This window comes from Vidua macroura, chromosome 11 (assembly GCF_024509145.1).
Source record: "Vidua macroura isolate BioBank_ID:100142 chromosome 11, ASM2450914v1, whole genome shotgun sequence".
In the NCBI taxonomy this organism is placed as follows: domain Eukaryota; kingdom Metazoa; phylum Chordata; class Aves; order Passeriformes; family Viduidae; genus Vidua; species Vidua macroura.
This window is the reverse complement of record NC_071581.1, coordinates 3,530,892-3,547,202: the sequence shown is the minus strand read 5'-3', so window position 1 is coordinate 3,547,202 and position 16,311 is coordinate 3,530,892. Positions and strand designations below refer to the sequence as shown.

The 16,311-nt window shown below is 41.6% G+C and overlaps 1 protein-coding gene across 4 annotated transcripts in view; it reads left to right on the top strand.

Annotated features, from left to right (window-relative positions):
• Positions 1 to 16,311, top strand: part of CHST8 (carbohydrate sulfotransferase 8) — a 183,790-nt gene that overhangs the window by 24,734 nt on the left and 142,745 nt on the right. For 2 of the 4 annotated variants that reach the window (XM_053987241.1, XM_053987238.1), the window contains exon 2: positions 13,550 to 13,616. The exons of the other annotated variants lie outside the window; for them this stretch is intronic. The gene's annotated coding sequence lies outside the window, so the exon portion shown is untranslated. The remainder of the gene's footprint in view (positions 1 to 13,549; positions 13,617 to 16,311) is intronic. 4 annotated transcript variants of the gene reach the window in all.

The window sequence follows — 16,311 nt, the reverse complement described above, 5'->3', positions numbered from 1 at the left end:
GCTTTACCTCTGTAAAAGGCAGCAGCAGCGTTGTTTTCACAGCTACAGATTGTGAAAATCCCAGCTATTACAGTGACAGGAACGGTGCAAGTGATTAAATAGATAAACTCTGCTGTAAGAACAGAACATGGAGGCATTTAATCTGGTTTAGTGCTTTGGAATTGTCTGTATCTCCTATGAATATGACTTTCTTTCGGTGCCATTCTGGTTTGGTGCACTGTTCCTTAGCTGAATCTGTTTCCTCAGCTCACTTCACTACCCAAAGTATAGTGAGAAGACAGCTCAAAGACACTATGCCAATGCCATGCAGCACACAGAATGAGATGGCTCCAGGTATTAACTTCTTGAGTTGAATCACCACCAAACAGCAAATCGTAGCCCTAGAGTTTCAGGAATCATTTCTTTTGCACAGTAGCTGGAACTCAATTAATGTTCCCACTGAATTTTCATAGATCTGTGCTTTTGCATGCAATATCCAGACAGAGCACGTGCAGTCACAGCCACCTCACTGACGGATACAAACTGAATGTCACCATCTTTGCACCCACCGTGTTGTCCTCACCCTTGATGGTAATTAAATGTGATTTTTTTCTCCTCTTGGGGAAAAATTAAACAGCTGCAAGATGTGGAGATTTTATCACATGTGTGGAGTGAGAGGGTTCAGATGTCTCTCTTCTGGCAGATAATTGCTTGGTTTAATGAGGAAGTTTTGTAGTATTTTTAACCATTGCTCCTGTGCCTTGTTTAATTATTTGCATATGGCATCACCAAGTTAAAAAGAGTGTACACATTCAGAAGTTCTTCTCAGTCTTGTGTTAGACATTAATGAAAAGAAGCTGAGGATAGCTTTCTCTCTAATGATGATGGAAAATTAGTTTCAAAACCCCAGAGGTCTCTTGCAAGATACACCAATGATACATAAAGGTCCAAGGAGAGAAATTCAGCACAAAATATTGCCTAGGCTCTTTTGGACTGTTTCTCCAAGAGATCTTTTTCCCATTTAATTTTGTAGTTATGAGGGAGGACGGCAAAGAGTAAATACAGAAGGTTCTCAGAGATTGCAAGACTCAGTACTCCCAGCAAGTAAGCGAGGCTGATAAACAGCGCAGGCGAGACAGCGAATGCCAGCATGGCATATACAGTAAAGGTTACACGCCTGGAGACCTACAGCAACAGACAGATTCATGGCTTTTTTTTAAGTCTTGAGCTAGCGAAAAGTTGAGTGTCTGGAGAGGAGCAATGCTTTATGCACTAGTCATAACATTTGGAAGGGCAGCAAATCCACAGGCACAAGAGGCACAAAGGCACAAGAAAACAGTTGCTAGTCCTTTTCTTCTCATTCTGCGAGGTGCAGCCTCCAGTTATTCCCAGGCACCTCAGCCACTCAACAAGGAGCCAGTTCAGAGAGGACCATGCTCTAGTTGCACTCTGTGCTATCCTATGCTTCAGCGTCTCATTTGCAAGCTTGTGTATTCTCTGATAAGGTTGTTTGGGTTCGGCAGTTGTTTTAATTGTGAGGGGAAGAGACAGTGTTGATCATTAGGACTGACTGGTTCAGTCAGTGGTGAGCAGTGTGTAATACAAGCCGCCTTTAGCAGTAAGGGATCAGTTTGCCCAACCTCATGTTTTCTTCCTGCTAAATTGGGAAGAGCTGCAGAAGGGAGGGTCAGGTGATGCTGCTGACATGGCTCAACTGTTTCAACACATCAGATGGGTCTTCAGTTTGGGGAGTTGTTTATTTTCCTGAACAATAGACTCCTAATTTTTCGTTTGAGGGCCTGAATAGCACTACAGATAAATAAGTCTATGGCAATAAGGCTGCTTTTTTAGATAATTTTTAGAACAGTTTAGAAATAGCCCATGTACACACTCAGCTTGAGAATTCCTCCACCACACAGCTGCTGCTCACTACCTACACTTGCTGTTTGCATTGTCTCCTATGTCCCCTGGGTTATCCCTTTAATGGCTTTGACATTAAACACCTGAACAGTTGCTCAATATACAGAATAGAAAAAAAAAAGGATGAGGCAAGATGGATAAAAGATAAATGGAGGTGACAAGGTAGCACTAATGGTTCAAACCAAAATAGCTCTTTTTATGTTTGAGCAGGTCCTTGAAACACAAATGCATCACAACCATTAGCCATAAGATGCACAGTTGGCTTATGTTAGTCTCAGTGCTCTTGACTCACTTCATTTTACTGATCTCCAATATTTTACACACAATTATGATTTTGTAGTTGCAGTTCAGTTATGTGGGGAAGAGGCTCTAAAGTATTCTTGCCACATAATGTGTACTGGAAGTGTGTTTAAACCAGAACTAAGAGTTTGAAGAGGTGTCAGGTCCTGCTTGTTTTGCAGTCAACATTTAGCAATAATACAGTCATGATGCTACTTTAAAAGGGTGCAAAATTCACCTGTAGGAACAATCAATTAAATTTGAATCAATAAACAATTTGGAAGAAAAAGTAAGGGACTGGAAACTGGGAAAAGCCAGAATAAAATCTAAAATAGTGCACTTAACATCTCTGTTCCAGCTGAGTATTTTGGGGATCTGACACTGGTCCAGCCACTCTTAGGCACACACAGCAAGACAGTATTTGGGCAAAGCTGTCATTTTCCGTGTGGTGCATGAACATAAACTCTAGTCACTGTTAGCCCTGAAGAGGGCTGCAGAGCTGCAACATTGCTATCTGGAACCACAGGAGTTCCTCTGCTGGCTTCTGCAGTTTGTTAATTTAAACTTTTACAGCAAGATGTGGCACCCAGAGCAGTACAGTGAAGTTTTCGTTCTAGCCACAGCTTAGTGCTAGTGATCAGCCTACACACTGCTAATTGCAAGTGGGGTAGAAATAATGTGCAGCCTGACTTGACTTTAAAAAGTGTATTTTCCTCAAATCCTACGCTGTTTTTCCTCTGTCAGAGTCACACAATGAAGTGTCATCTGATGAGGCAGCAGAACAGAAAAGGTAGAGGTTTCAGGCTCTGGATGTTTTCATCTTGCCAGGATGAGTAGAGGCATCGGTCTGAAAAGGAAGTTACTAAGGAGACAGAAGTTGCTTTCAGTGAACTTGAGCAAAACCAGGCCAGTGAGGGGACTTCCCTGGGAAATACACCCCAGTAAAGCTCAGCTGTGTTGTTGTCAGCAGCCCCTCCCTCTGTGTGAGCAGAGCCACCCCCGAGCGCCGACACGCTCGCTCCCCTTCAAACCGAACAGTGTCAGGCTGTGCGGAATTGGCTCTGTCGGCCGTTCTTGCTGAGACTAGAAGACACAAAATCTGGTGTGTATCTTAACTTAGTCTAGCTAAAAGGTGTGGAGTGGCTGGGCAGGATCTGGATCAAACTAAGGGAAATTTAAGGAAGGATACTCTTCCTTCTTAAAAACCAGACTTCTCTCTGCTGAGAGGTTTTATGGTGTGCAGTTAGTGTGGCAACATGATACAGCTCCAAGTTTTTTCCTGGAGGCTGGAGCCCTTAAGAGGGTTTTGTATCAACACATTTTGGCGTTCTTAAGAGTGTTTTGTATCAATGGATTTACCATGCAAAATGTATATATGTATGTATGTAAATTATAGTAATATTCACAACATTATTTTTGGCAATATAGGACATAGAATTTATCTTTGTCAAGGAAAGCATCCCTTACATCACAAAATTATGACTTAACAATACATTCTGAAAAAGGTATCATTTTGTTAAAAAGCCATTTTGGCCAAGAAAATTTACATGCTCTAATCAAAACCACAAAACTATATAAACACAATATAAAACAACAGAGAGGTGACTACACTTTTGTGAGCATCTGAGTATAAAATGGTGAAACAAGATTACCTCTCAAATGAAGGAACTCAAGGGTACTTTCTGTCACCTACCTACTGCTCTACCCATAGAAGGGAGAAATCACACTAGAGAGCACCTGAGTCAGGTAAAGAAAAATCAGTGGCATTTCATTTTTATGTTTTACTAATTTCAAGTGTTCAAAATTCTTGAATGACACTCTCCAAAATAATGAGGTTTAAAAATAGTAAATGTAATAAATGCTTTCTGGTTTTTATTCCATAATCAAAGTAATTACAACGCTATTTAAGGTTAAGTGCCTTATTATTAATCTTTCATTACCTGTGATTGAATTAAGGGCCAGCAGCATTCAAACCATTCATGCAGGCACTTGCTAGCTGCTACTACCCCTTTCTTAATATAAGTAGCAGAACTCTGTCGTCTCCAGGGACTCTAGCAAAACATTAGCTTTTGTAACATGACTGGAAAGGTACCAAGTTTGGGTTATTTTCAGTCTGTGGGAGTAAGTTCCAGAAAAAGAGCTGGTTAGGGAATTCTCCAGCAGAAGGTTTTTCAGCAAGAAAATGCCCTTTTCGCAGAACCAGTGTTTTCTATGTGGAAAAAGAAAATTTTTAAAAATATATTTTTCCCTGGAAGAATCAAAACAAAGGCTGGCCCAGCTGCTGCCTACTACATGCTCCCCAGTTCCACTTTGAGCAAAAAGTGAGTTCAACAGCTGCTTCCCAGGCAGGCTGCTGGAGGTGAACAGTCCCCAGTTCTCTGTCCTCCTGGCACGTGCCAGCTGCACAGGGAGAGGAGCAGGACAAACTGGGGAGGATCAGAGCCCTCCACATTCCTGGTGAACCTTTGCCAGTTCCCAGGCTTGCTGCACAGCTCTCCAAGGTATAGCAACCACACACAATGAAAACACTACTTCAGGGCCCAAGAAATTAAATTTTTCTGAAAATCTATTTCTATAAAAATGTCACTTTGACATTTTGTCCTAGTTCAATACACCTGCTTTCCCTGGGGAACAGAGTTTCTGTTTTCGAGATGATTCTGCCCACGCATCGCAGGCTTTCAGAGACCCCCCCTGCCACCACTCCTGTGGGTGTGACAAGGACACGGTGGCTGAGTGACCCTGCTGGCCACAGCCATGGCCATGGGGAAGGGCTGTCCCAGAGGTGAGGCCTCTGCAGAGGTGCTAGGGTACCTGAGTAAGCAATTAACAAACTGGCCTTGAAATTAGAGCTGAGATCAGAAGAAAAGCTCAAATCCCTCTATCACCCAAGCTATGAAATGTTTATTCCAACCACAGCATAGAAACATGGGTTTAATGGCACTTAAATCTATTGGTGTTTTACAGCATCCTAGGACATGAATATATTCATCTCTTTGCTTAGTCGCAGGAAATTGCAGTGATGGATTGACATCATTTTGTAATTGCATGTGATGCACAACCAAAACAGAGCTCAGGCAGTGAGCTGCATTCTAACTAAATGCTCAGTATTTGTTAATAATGAAAGTTCAGCTAGCTTGATATAAGAACTGCATATATAGGATGAAATAGTAATTTATTATGCTTCAGTTGAGATTTTTAAGGTAGTGTGATTTTCCTTGAATGCATGTGTTTATCATTATCAGCCTGAACACAACTAGCACTCTTCAAGGTTTCTTGCTGAAAAGAAATTGAGCGTGCAAATACTCTTTCATCATAATCACACTGACTGTGCAGGGTAATTCATAAAAGAGCCAAAAATATATTGAAATTCAATATTATTTTACTCCAAATCAATATTAATAATTGTTTGTATTTTAAAGTGAAATTTACAGTTGAAAAATGTACAGAGATCAGCTCATAGTTGCTAACACATCAAATTTTCCTACTAAACTTAAAGGCACAGTAATTTTACTTCAAAATGTTTCTTATGAAGCAAGAGAAGGCATTGATCTGTGAAAACAGCTATCTATTATTTATGTGACCAACATTAGAACAGATTTCAATTATAAATGAGCTGAAAGGTCAGTAACTATTTTATTTTTAAGGTCTTGATTTTAAATTTGGATAGCTTAATAAAAATATTTATGTGGGACGGCTCTCAGTGGAAATTGCACAGAAGGATTAGGCACAAAACACTGTCTGCAGTCAAACCCCCATACTATTGGTACCTTTCACAGAACCATTAAATGTGAGTGATTACAGTAAACTAATAATAATTACTTTGATCTTCAGCCATAGAATCATAGAATGGGTTGGAAGGGACCTTAAAGATGATCTAGTTCCAACCAGATTTCCATCTAGTTCCTTCCAAGTTCTTTTGAGTGTGAATGCCTCGATTTCTGTACCAAATGCAGATAATTTGAGTTTGCAGTTTGCAATTGCAATTGATGTTGTCTGAGCCCTCAACCAGAACTTGATCAGTGCCAGCCCACAGGCACAGGGAAGGGGTGAATAACCCTGTGTGGCACAGGGCTGCCCACACCAAACAGGAAAAGATCCCTGGTTTGTATTAGATTTCCTGCTTCAGTGTCTGGGCCCAACTCCCCAGCATGCTGGTGTCTCAGCAGTACAGCCAGAGCAGTGGTGCTGGGCAGAGCCATGCCAGAATGCCTGTTTTCCCTCCCCAGGAGGAGTACTCTGTGTCACAAATACTTTGACAGTCATTCCATTTCCTGGAGCAGGCGCCATTCTGCCTGTTCACACTACAGCAAAAAGAGGGAGGAAAGGACTGAAGTTTTTAGGCCGTGTCTATCTTCTCCTCACTGAATGCAGAAGCTGAGAAGGGATGGAGTTACAAACCCAGTCTGATGTCGAGTGTGTGGAGTCAATAGAGTATGTCCATTCCTACAGAGCGGCAGTGGAACAACAGGAAGTTTGCTGGTGACATTTAATGATCTCTGATCATTAAATGATCACAGCACACGGGTATGCCTAGCAGCTACTTACCTTATCTGTTCTTATTACAAATTACACAAAATGTGCTTAAAAATAACTGAATAACAGCAAATCAAATAATAATATTCTCTCACTGTACCAGCATTACAGAACTGATTTTAAAGAGATTTCTTGCCTATTCAAGATTGTCGTTACAGCTCAATATCAAAAATTGCATTCTGTTTAAAAGGCTGACTCATTGCACTGATATCCATATGTTTCCTCTGGCTGCTCTAAGAGTGGAGTGTGTGAAATTCTGATGCAGAGTAGCTTGCAGAAAAGGACAAACTGGAAGTGTTTGACATATAGGAGTCCGTGTTGCTTGTACAGTGGCCATCATACTGGTGTCTGCTCCCCTGCATAAACGGGACCTTTGGACAACCTTGCAGCTCCTGTCTCACCCACCCAGGCTTTCCCTTGGTGCAGCCACCTCCTAAGGAATCAGCCCCGTTTCTGAGCACAGCTGTGTCCATCCCTCCGTGGCTCTGTCAGCAGCTGTGCCCTCCTGTTGTTCAAAGCACGGCTGTGCTGAAGTTGCAGGTGGGACTCCACCCCTTCCCCACAGCCCACTTTGACAAAAGGCAAAACTTTTGGAAATGAAGGGGTGTGAGGGTGGAGCAAATGTTCACTGCCCTGTGTAAGCAGTGCTCCAGTATAAGTGCAGTAATCATTCCCTCACACTGCTGTGCAGCTGGCACTCTCTACCCCAAGTGGTACAGCCCTGCCTCTCTGCAGCCCTACCAGCTTCCACATGCACCAGCCCTCACTCACCATCACACAGAACCATTTCACTCCTTAAACTGATGGAAAAGTTTCCAGAACCTTCTCTTCCCTCATACACACCTGGGAGATCTCTCAGTTTGCAGATCTTCCCTTGGTCCCACAAGGCATATGAGCAGGGGGCTCAGTGTGGGCCAGCCCATGTAGATGGTGGCATGTCACAGCTGTGGCTCTGCACACCCAGCTAGCCCTTCAGCACTCAGTGCAGCTTCCCTTCATATGCTGCAGTAACACAATGACTGAATAAAAATTAAAAAGTCTATTTCCTGTTCTTTAGAAATGGCACTTCAAAATAAAATTCAAATGTTTGTTTCAGTTTGCTTTACTCTAGGATAACATTTTCATTTTGAATCAAAATATAAAAGGCATTTTAAAGACAAAAAAAGCCAGTTTTCCAGGTATATCCAGTTGTAGAATATGTCTTCTCAACTGACTGCTTTAACTGGCCAAATCAAGAACAAGAGAAAATATCTCAGCTCTATTTTGTTTTTCTTGTAGAAGAACATCACCATAAGCTCCCACACAGTGTGAGTCTGGAGCTTGTTTTCCTTCTGCTATTGCAGAAATTTTGGTGTATTTGTTTCCACAATCAAAACTACCCTCACTGGTGACAAAGGTTTCCAATTTCTATGTTACAGGGACCATTTCAGTTTTCCCTTTTGCTTGTTTTTTTTTTGTTTGTTTGTTTTTTTTGGTTTTTTTTTTGTTTTTTTTTTTTGTTTTTTTTTTTGTTTTTTTGTTTTTTGCTTGCTTATGACTCCCAAACACAGATTCTCCACTTCAGATACTTTTGTCCTTTTAGAAAAAGGAAATACCATAGAGGAATCATAAACCTCTGCACTGTATTACATGAACTGTATTATATATGGCCCAGTTAAGCCATAATGTTGAAGAAGAGGGCCCCACATATACATATACATAAAACCACTCAAAATTATTGCTATAAAAACTATTTAAAATCTCGTGATATCAAGAGGTGTAGCATGGGAATAAAACTTTCCCAGTGGAAAGGAACATACTAACTTTTTATACACACATATATATATACATATATATCAGCTGCTCATAAAATCTTCATCATCTTTTCCTCCTTATCATAACACACCTAAAACTGCAAAGAAAAATTAATTTATAAAGGAAAAATTCAAATTTACATTTGCTTCATACTGACATAAAGGAGGAAGGCTGTCTGGGATAATGACTTGTTTGGTACCCCTGGAAATCCAGCTTATTCTGAAAGGAGGCATTTTCATTTGCAATCCCCAGGAAACCTATGGAATAGACAAACGAAGCAAGACAACAGAAGAAGAGTATCATATCATATATATAACTCTTATATGACAATGCAATAATCTAAAAAATCCTTTGAGGATGTGAGAGTTACTTTATACAGAAGAGAGTTTGAGGCAAGTGGAGAGAAGGGAAGCATTTCAAACTGGGCTGTAGTGAGAACCAAGTGGGCAGCTAAATAACCAGAACATTTCTGCTGTATTTTACAAGAGTTCAGCGTTCTCCACACAGCATATTTCTATATGTAATATTGGATGTGGATACCATGCCTATAAATCCTGCTGCCAGGCAGTGCCTGGAAAGGTTGGGCTGCTGTGCAAATCGTGTGCCTTCCCCTCCAGTGTGGAAAAAAGCTGAACAAGTTCATTATTGACACTCACTGTTTACCCTGTCACTGTGCAGTTCCTGTGAGATGGTAATTTAAAACACAGTAAAAAACTTTTTTCATTTCAAGGGGAAACTGCTTTTGAGATTATGTTTTAGTTTAGGAATAGAATTATAAGCCCTCGAGGATTTTGGAGAGGTGTGTGTTGACTTGCTGAGGCCCTGCTGCAGTACTGAGGAGATTAGTAACATGCCTGCTACAATTTGCACCCAGAAAGATAGGAAAGAAATCTTCTTGACTTTGAAAGGATTATTTTGGTTGTTTACTGAGTGCTGTCCCTTTTGGTCTTAAATTGTAGATGAAAGTGGAAACCAGAAGTGCTTCCTATTGCAGTGTGTGATGGAAGTGAGAGGAGCAGCTTTAGCAGATTTGCCAGGGCTTTTGGAATGGGAAAAAGGGGTCATACATTACCACTCTTGACTTCAGCCACATAAAACAATACCACAGCTTTCTGCAATTATGCTGAAATTCAGACTTTGGCACCTTATATGGCTTTAATATCCCTTCTAGCACTGTGTGGGTCCAAAGGACAACACTGGGAGAGTAGAACTGGACCCACTAATACCTGACAAAATAAATTTCCACCAGAGTAAGAGAAAGCCTCTTACCCTCCTTTCCACACTCTTTTGGGTAAATGGATTGATGTATAGGTGAGCAAAAGAGGCTCCTGTAATTTTCAGGAATCTTATTCTGTCCAGAATTCCCCATTTTGCATAATTGGAAGAGATGCTGAAAGCCAAGACGTGTAATGACACCAGTGACTGGAGAATAGAGCTGTTAATAGGCAATAAGTTCTGCCTAATTTGCTGCCACACTGCTGGTGTGCACTGGTGGCAGGCCGCAGAGGTGGTCAGTTCAGCATGTGCATCTAGGATCACTGGGATGCAGGAGAGGCTGCTTAGGCAGCAGGGGAAGAGGTGTCAGCTCCTCAGGCTGGTCCCAAGCTCAGTAGGTCCAATTCACCCGAGTGCCGGTTCCTGCCTCTGCAGGATTTTCCTCTTGGGAAAATGGAGAGTGTAAAGTAGCACTGCACAAAGTCACACGAGGCAGGTGTGCATTCCCTGCCTGAATTCCAGCTGCTGAACTGGTCTGTGCATCTGGCAGTGCTCAGGAGATACCCACTGGAGCCACCTGGGCGAGGCTTCATCATGGTCCTGAGGACAGCAGGCTGAGGCACCCCTCTCCACTCAAGTAGTTCATTCCTGATTTAAAAGGATTTCAGAGCTGGAGAAACTCTCAACTTCTCTGTTGATTTCATCAAAGTAGGTTTAATTCCTTTCCCCACAGGAAGGGAAAATTTGAATCCAGATCTTTTCAGGACAGGGTTTTGGGGATGTTTAAGGAGCAGGATATTTTGAACAGTTTCAACTTTAAAGTTAATATTTCGCCTTTCTCCAAAATGTGCCATTTCTATCATTACACAAATGATTATATTATTACACAAATGATTATATTATTACACACATTTATATATGAAGTTGATATAAGCCAGACAAAATGTTTTGATTTGAAATGTCACTTAGAAACAAATTTTTCCTTCCCAAATCTCAGGAAAAATCAAAGTTTTTGTTCTATTGATACATGAGCCTGGATATAGTGATAGAAAATATAGCTCCCAAAGATGAACATTTAATGAATGGAAGCAGCCACAGGATCAGTAGTTTCCTACTTTCTTTGCTAAAAAAGCTAGAGGATTTGGGGCATAATACTTAGAAGTCATTTGCATTTCCTATTTCCAAGAAATGCTGACAGATGACTTTTAGTATCTCCATCTCTGCTTTTATAAAACTCCTATAAAAAGTTCAATTTGCTGGTGAATATGAATAATGTTTACAAATCCAATCTTTGCTTCTATAAATGTTACAATAAGCCTGTTCTAGGAGTCAGAGGTAAAACAGACTGGACACTTGAGTGATGGGAAAACTCAGTGCCCTGTCTTTGGAGGTCTTTTGTCTCTGTAAGTGCTTTGAAGCAAGGAAACACATGCTTGGCTCAGCTGCAGAGTGAGAAGTAGCTCCTAGAAGCAGTTAATGGATCTAGAAGAGATCACTTCAATAATAATAATAATAGTAAATTTTTTCCTATATTCTTGTAGTAATATTTCCTTTTTCTTATTTCAGCTATTTGCCCAGTATCACTATCCCAGTCTCTAACTATATTACACAAGTAAAATTATCTTAATAATACAGAAAGGAGGTCCTTCATTATGATGCCTTTTCAGGACACCCAAAACAAAACCCAACAGAAGAAAAAACCCCTCACATCTCTCAGCTGCCAACATCTCCCAGTTAAACTTCTCCAGATCAACTACAGGAGTGCTGAAATTCAACATGTAGGTTTTATTGCTGTCAGGCAAATATTGACATAGAAAACCATTTCTGCATTAAAAAGTCTCTCTCTCTGAACTGGCAATCCCACCAGTGGGTGCTTTGGCTGGGGACAGGCCATCAAGGGTAAGACACTGCTGAGGCTGTGCCCATGCACTGCCACGTTTCTCTGTACACAGAACCTGGCAGTGGCACCTCCGCAGAGTTCCACAGCGCCAGAGGGATGCCCCAGTTTGCCTCCCAGGAATGGCACAACCAGAGCCACAGGAGCACCCAAGCTGATCTCTGCTGCTCAGCACTGGTCATCCACCAGCACACAAGGTGCTGATTCCTGAATCCCTGATTCCAAAACACACCTTCATCCTGCTGCCTCTTTTGCGTAAACAGCTCTGCTCTGAGGCACCAGCCTGCTGCCTCCCAGCTGCAGGAAGAGCAGCTAAACCTCACACAGCATGAGAAATGAAGTTTGCTGGGTATGTGTGAACTAGGCATTTACATTCATTCACAGGTGGTTTGTGATTGTCCAATTTAGCAATAAGTAGTTTAGCGATTTGCAAAGAATTTGGGTGTTTTGTTGACTTGCTGATGTATATGGCAACAATATACAATGCTGACGCTGGCATTAGTCTGTGTTCCTTGATTCACTGGCAGCTGCCTTGGCACCTTGCAGTGAAGCCTCAGGAAGAGAAAGTATAAAGGTGCCCTGCATTTTGACTGTCTCTGGCACACCTTGAAGCTTCCCTTCCCCTGCTTCCACAGAGGAAAAAACCCTCATTTGCTCTCATCTTGGCACAGTGCCTTTCATCTTCAGGCTGATTTAGCTGGGCTGCAGCTCTGCAGTGGAGTGACAGCACAGCAGCACCAATTACAAAGAGGGCCAGGCAGCTTGAGGCCTGCAGGGTGGCTGCAGGTGAGCAGCCAGAGAGAGAAGGGAGTGGCTGTAGCAGCCTTGGACCCTCTGTCCCCCCTGCTCTCTGCAAAGGGCCAAGTTCTTAGTAAGCAACTGTTGGCAGTGCTGTGAAAGCTGCATACCATGTTTTTCTAAGACAGTCTTAGATGTGCTACACTCATACTGACCTCAGCTGAAGATAACAAGCCTTTTCCTGGGGAAAAAGGGACAGCTTATCCTGCCACTTTGCTCTGCAAGGTTTTATTTTACTTTCCTTTGATGCGTCAGTGTGGTTAGGGAAAGATCCATTTCTAGATGGGCCAAAGGCTGGCTCCTGAGTTTCTACCTAAGGATTACACCGTGCCCTTAGATTGTATCTCATCAATACTGTTCTTCACCCTGACCTGTTAGCAGCAGACAAGGGAGAGAATATCATGTCTGCACCACTCATGGATGAACAAATAGCCATGAGCTATCAGACACCACCCCGAGTGCAGCCTGCCTGACCCACCTCTAGGGATCAAACCATAGAGGTGTTTTCTTCCTTGGACTGATCCAGTATTGTAACACCAAACCACTCACAGTGAAAGTGTTTGGTCATTAGGCCTCCAGGCAGAGATTGCCAAAAACAGACCTACTTAGCACTACTTTCAGAGCCACTTTTGGCAGAAGATTTAAATAAATCTTTGCAGGGTCTTTCCATACTGCTTGGGAGCAGGGAGAAATTAGTTCTGCTTCTGTGTTTCTGAATAAAAGATTTGCTGCCAGGAAATTTTGCTATAATATTCAAGTATTTTCCACAAACATATTAGGAATTTTTTTAACCTAAAACTGTACAGTCTTGCATTAATGATCCAACACCCATTCTCCTACCCGATGCTGATACTGCCTCAGCTCACAATTCATAGGGGTACTGTGGTGATTGATAAATGTCTTTGAACTGGAAAGTGCTGAGTGCTAATTACTATCCATGCACACTCCTACTTGTGCTGCATTCAAGTGCAGGGCAGTCACATACCACGGTAATGGGAAAGCTTAGGAAAACAGATATTGGTACCTAGGAGTCTTATCCATCATAGGAATGTAATAAGGAAGAATAAATTAGAAGTTAGATGTTTCAATTCATTATTGCACATTCTAATGAATCTTTTTCCATCTGTTTAATAGGTTCAGGGCAGCTCAAAATGGAGTTCAGATTGGAAGCTGCTTGCAACCTTATCTGCTTGCACTTGGGGTAATGCTAAGAATTATAAAAATACGTTTTTGTCCATTGTGAGGAGCACAGTTAAAATACGTGACTGCAAATTGCAAGTTGAAGGGTATAGATTCATCCAAATTCTGCCCCCCAGGTGCTGGGACGCTGGGTGGGTCAATCCAGAGCTCCCCCATAAAGCATCCATCACATGCCTGAGGAAGTACTGCCTGATGAAACTGTTAGGTCAAGCTGCACTTGGGTTTTTTGTAGGCTTTTTCCCTCATCCATCTTTAAAATGATGTGATTGGAGTGTAAAGGGTATTTTCAAATGTTTCCTTAATGAGGATACTTTGTTCACATTTATCAGTCAGTGCTAACTGCTTTCAGAGTTCCTCTGCTCCTGGAACTCAAGGAGCAGCCTGGGAGGGCTTGGGAAGCACATGCTCAGCATCTATAAACCAGCCACTGCCATTCACCAGCTTTGCTCACAGAGGACATGTTAATTAAAGTCAACTGATTGGAAAAATAATTACAGGAGAACAGGGAGGGGGGAAGCTTGGACCCATAATTTAAAGATCTCTGATGTTTGTGTGTTGTTGAGAGGTAGTCATTTTGTTGAAAGAGGATCTCTCTTTTTCTTTCTCAGACTCCTGTGCTTGCAGAAACATGCAATGGCTACAGGCAACAAGCAGCAGCTTTTTCTTTAGTTGTGCAATTACATGTGGCCTTTTATTCTTTCAAATATATGCTTTCACCTAGCTTTGTTACTGTTATATCTTGAGGTGTCTTGAAGAGGCTGTAATGTCTAACCTAAAAAGTTTTGTATTCCTGGACACAGTTATTCTATAAGATGTGGAATAATGTAAACACTCTAACTGCTAAAAACTGCTATTGTAGCATTTCTTGCACTAATTAAAACCTGGCTAGGGATCTTCTTTCTTGATGCTGCCTCTACTTCAAACAAAAACATTCCAACAAATCAAATCAAGGGAAAAGGGTTTCACATTTTAAGGTAATAATAATAATAATAATAATAATAATAATAATAATAATAGTTTTAGAAACCAATACTTGCTCAAGGGTATAATTCATTAAAAAAAAAGACCTTAGAATTCAACACTAAGCAAATATAAACCCCTTGTTATTTGGGGCTGGATGTTTTTCAGCTACTCTCTCTCAGGTGATGATCCTGCATTTCTCACCAGCTCTGTGTCCCTCCAGCTGGGGGGATTCCCACAGGGAGGGGCAGCACCCAGGGCTGCCAGACTGGGAGCCCCTCCAGCTCTCTGCAGCATCGTGGCCCTCCTGAAAAACCTCGGGCAAGGCACCTGCCTTGTGCCTGTTGTAGCTTCCTCCTCCCCATGGGCATGCAGGGAGCATAAACAGGTGACAGAAAGGAAATCCTGTATGTTAGGAAACCAAATACAATTCTTAGAAAGCTCTGACTGGACAGATTTACCAAATGATGGCGTGTTGTTTGGTGTTGCCATTGAATTTGGTTGGAAGTGCCCATTCATCCAAACCCTTGCCTATGCAGCGAAACAAATACTGCAGTGAACCAGAGAGAGGGTGGGCTGTGTTCCTATTGCTCATAACAGCAGTGGTTGGAACTGGAACACAGTTACTTTGAAGGCTAATCTGACTCCCCTGATGCTTTAGAGCATTTGGCATTTAAAGGTAAATATATGCAGTAAATGCAAATGTCCATCCATACTAGATTCACAAAAAGCACAGATGGACCTGCACAAGGACTTATAACAACCTGGCTTTGCTAGTGCTGAAAAACTTAGCAATGTTTTATTTTAGTTTTACTTTTAAAGGTATGAGAAAAGCTTAGGGTGAAAAAAAATTACACAATTGCTGTCTACCATAATTTGAACAGAGAATAAAGCTGAATTTGCTTATGCATAGAGAGGACATACTGCTCTGCATTCATTTAATATACAAGCATCCTTCAGTGTTCCTGGCCTGGAGCTCTGGCTGCTTTACACACTGAATAAATATAGTTGCCTCTAAATAATGTTAATAACCTTATCAGTCAGAGTTACAGACTGACTTCATCTTTCACACCTCATGTTCTTCTTTGATGCATTTTAGAAATTTAGAATGCCAGTACACTACAGAAAAATTAAAAGCTTGTTAAGGAAACCACACAAAGCATATAAGTTGCCACAACACCAAATATTCCAGGCACATTAAGAACAAGTTTTTAAAAGACTTTTCCTGACATAACTACTTTGAATCATCACCTCTCCACAACTCATCATTCCTGCAAACTGATGTTACACAGTCCTTCTGTATTTAAAATCCCCTTTGTAAACAAAGACCGGCTTCAAAAACTTTCCTTTAGAGCAGGCCACATTTGCAGTAAAAATATGGGGAAAGCAAAGTGATTGCTACCCCTGCAGCCTGTTGCTGACCTCCAGCTGAGCCCTTGTGTTCAATAATTTGCTACTGAAAAATCCAGTTACATTTTGGGAACCAGTTCCACTGCCTGTGCTCTAATGCACCTTTCCTTGTGTTACTGAAAAATGCAGGATTGGCACAGCTCTGTGGCAGAAGTATTCACTTTAATTAATAAAGACATGTGGCCCTGGTGATAGTTTTCCTCCCTGGTTCCCATTCCTTCACTTTTTTACTTCTTAGTAGCATACAAGGACAGATGCTGGTTCCAGCAGGACTTAAAGCCTCAGGGCTGTGCTCAGTGAGGGGTTTAGGAAAACACACAACAGCC